Below are 3,893 nucleotides of genomic sequence, written 5' to 3'. Positions count from 1 at the left end.
GCACATGGATTCTTCCAAAAACGATACTGATGATGAATTTTCTCTTCCATCCTTTAAAACCAAACAAAACACACTAGTATTAGAACACACTGCTTTAGCTGCCCAAAGATTTGGAGTAAGTGATAGAGCAGCGGGCTTGATTATTTCATCTGCTTTTCTGGATGCCAAAAAAGCAGGTTTGATAACAGAGGATCAGGCTAGCTTTGTCACTGACAAATGCAAGATTAGTCGGGCAAAAAAAGTGTTGGAGTTAAGCTCCAAAACTCCGAAAGTATTGACTCTGTATATGGGCTGTATTTTGACGGCCGCAAAGACAATACACTTACTTACACAAGTCAGCGAAGGTGAAAAGTACTACCACGACACTGTCAAAGAGAAACATATTTCTCTTATAGCGGAACCTGGTTGTCATTACTTTGGCCACGTCACCTCTCCTTCCGGGTCAGCTGAGGATGAGACGCAAGCTATATGGCAACATTTACAAGACAACACTTTTACACCTTTACAAGGAACACAGGTTGGAAAGGTTGAATCATTCGGAAACTAGAAGAAAGAATAGGTAGGCCATTACAGTGGGTTGTTTGTCTTCTACATTTCAACGAACTTACATTTCGTGCTCTTTTCAACCACATAGATGGTGTCTCAAAGAGTCCAAATACATTCTCTAGCGACATATGTAGGTAAACTGCTCCCTGATTGTGAGAAGTTGCCTGTTGTCAAATTTGAAAGTTTTAGATCCTGCCAATTACCTTCTGAGGTTATTAATCCGACCCAACTTGGCACAGACCAAGCTTATCTCTATAAAATATCAGAAGCTGTTATTTCCGGTCAATGTTCCTCAGATTTAGCGTCGATGCATCCAGGTAACATGTGCAAATCTCGTTGGCTCACCTGTGCAAATAGAATTTTGAGATTATACATTTCTACTGACAAACCAACAAAGGAAATAAAGATTTTGGCCAAGTACATACTTAGAGTTTACTCACCTTTGTGGTTCTCAATAAGATTCAACAGTTCAATCAAAAATGGCTCGCGCCATTCAAAGGTAGAGATACTTACCTGCTAATCTTTGCAAGGTTGTTGATTCATCCATTCAACCGAATGCTTTCTTTGCTCTTCCAGAAAACATTCTCCTTAGTATGATGACTGACGAACGGATAGCAGTCAGAAAGCTGGCTCTTGACCGTCTTCTGGCAGCCAGAGAAGCAGAGTCTGACACTGTAAATGGAAGGGTTAGATGTAATAAAGTGCCAAAGCTGAATTTCAAAGCTAATAATTATTACGATATGATTAACTGGAAGACTATTACCTTGACTGTTCAACCAGTTCTTTGTTCAGTTTCTAACGAAGAACTCATAAAAGGGCTGTCGGGAGACACTGCAGAGGTATGGAAATTTAGTGAATTCCCCTCTCACACCGTGGCAGTCGAGAGAACCATCAAACTGGTGACAGAGGCATCTTCTAAAGTTATTGGCCCCCAATCTCGTGATCGTTTTATACGCTCTACACTGAAATCTAGGCAACAAGTGCCAAAGTTTAGTACAAAATCTGAGTTTATCAATAAATTTGACACAGATTAAATTATGCCGCTGGTGATGCGGTGGAACCGCCTCCCGCACTGCTGAGGAGAACCTTGGCGGAAGCGTCTCGGAATGGTGCCGACGTTATCATCGGCTCGGACGCCAACTCGCGACACTCCATCTGGGGCAGCTCGGATACAAATAATAGAGGTGAGTCGCTTTTTGATTTTATTGTAAGCGAAAATCTTCGCATTTGTAATAGGGGAAATTCTCCAACTTTTGTGACCGCATGCAGGGAGGAGGTTCTCGACCTCACCCTAGCCTCTCATGCGATTGCCTCGCTGATCTCAAACTGGAGGGTCCTCGATGATCACTCATTTTCCGATCACAGGTATATCGGTTTTAGTCTAGTCGGAGAAGGTCCGCCTAGGAAATCTTTTAGAAATCCTAGGAACACGGACTGGGAAGGCTACCGAAGGAGGCTTCGACAAACTCTTCCACGTGCACCGGGGGTGAACACACTGGGCACCGCCGATGTGGTGGACGGGTGGGTCGAAATCTTCAGCTCAGCGTGCATTTCTGCACTAGAGAGCTCCTGTCCACTGAAAACGCCAAAGGGCAAAGGGAAACCTCAATGGTGGACTATGGAGCTCTCGGAAATTAGGGCGTCTTGTAGGCGCTTATTTAACAGGGCCCGTAGGAGTGGGTTATCTGACGACTGGGCGCTGTATAAAACAGGTCTTTCGATATACAAGTCCGAATTAAGGAAGGCCAAGAGGATCTCGTGGAAAATTTTCTGCGAAAGAGTGGAGGGCTGCCACGAGTCCTCTAGATTCAGGCGCATTTTCGCTAAAAACCCAGTGCCTCTGGGTTATCTCAAGGACGTAAACGGGAGGTGGGCCCTGAGCAGTGAAGATACACTTCAGATGCTCCTCGATGCTCACTTCCCTAGCAGCACGTCCCCTATAGAGACATCTCTCGGAGAGTTGCACACTGACTGCACGGCTTTTGCCGACCTTCTGGATGAGCGACATTTGACATGGGCGATTAACTCGTTCAAACCGTTCAAGTCCCCGGGACCGGACGGCATTATTCCAGCGCAGCTGCAGCAGGCTGTTAAGGTGTCATGCGGCTGGTTGTTACCGATCTATGCGAACTGCATCAGATTAGGTTACATTCCGGGGGCCTGGAGACGAGTCAAAGTTACGTTCATCCCGAAGGCCGGCAGGGGGTCCCACGTCACGGCCAAGGATTTCAGACCCATAAGCCTCTCCTCTTTTCTGCTTAAAACTTTGGAGAGATTGATGGACTGGGATTTAAGGAGGCGCATTCCGAGAGACTACCTATCAGGAGCGCAACATGCGTATCGTAAAGGCAGGTCGGTAGACACTGCCCTGCACACTATAGTGTCGTGGCTGGAGGAAGCCATTGAAGCTAAGGATTTCGCTGTTGGGACCTTCCTTGATATTGAGGGAGCTTTCAACAACGTCTTGCCGGAGGCAGTCATAACTGCTCTAGACGGTCTTGGGGTTGAATCGAACCTCAAGCACCTCATCTTCAGTCTTCTGTGTGACAGAGTGGTCGAAACAGAATGGGGCAGCGCGCGCGCGCAGCGAAATGTGAGCAGGGGAACCCCTCAGGGCGGGGTTCTTTCTCCTCTTTTATGGATCCTGGTCGTTAACGACCTTCTTAGGAAACTAGAGGATCTGGGCTGTCGGGTGATTGCCTATGCAGACGATGTTGCACTATGCAGACGATGTTGCACTTATGGTCAAAGGAAAATTCCTTAGCACCGTATACGAGCTGACGCAGGGATATCTCGGCGTTGTAACTAAATGGGCGGTCGGAAGTGGACTCGCCATAAACCCGAATAAAACAGAAATGGTTTTATTCAGCAGAAGATATAAGATCCCAGTGGCACCGTTGCCGCAAATGGGAGGTATTTGCCTACAACCGGCAGATACAGTGAAGTATCTAGGGCTCATCCTGGATAAGAAGCTCTCATGGAAGCCGAATATCGAGGAGAGAGCCAAAAAGGCATCGATTGCCTTATACTGCTGTAGAGGAGCTATCGGCAAAAGGTGGGGCCTCTCACCGAAGGTGGTCCTCTGGCTCTATGACACCATAGTAAAGCCTATAATGTATAATGTAATTGCTAAGAAACTCGAAAGCGTTCAACGGGCAGCGCTCATCAGCATGTGCGGTGCATTAAGGTCCACTCCAACTATGGCACTTAATGCAATTTTGAACATAACGCCCGTCGATATTGCCGGAAGGTGTATGGCCGCAAAAGTGGCGATCAGGCTCAGGGAATCTGGGTTCCTAAAGGAGCGTGTCTCTGAACACTCAGACATCCTTACAAGCTTTGACTGC

The sequence above is a fragment of the Bactrocera dorsalis genome, chromosome 3 (genome assembly GCF_023373825.1).
Source record: "Bactrocera dorsalis isolate Fly_Bdor chromosome 3, ASM2337382v1, whole genome shotgun sequence".
In the NCBI taxonomy this organism is placed as follows: domain Eukaryota; kingdom Metazoa; phylum Arthropoda; class Insecta; order Diptera; family Tephritidae; genus Bactrocera; species Bactrocera dorsalis.
This window is presented reverse-complemented; position numbering follows the sequence as displayed.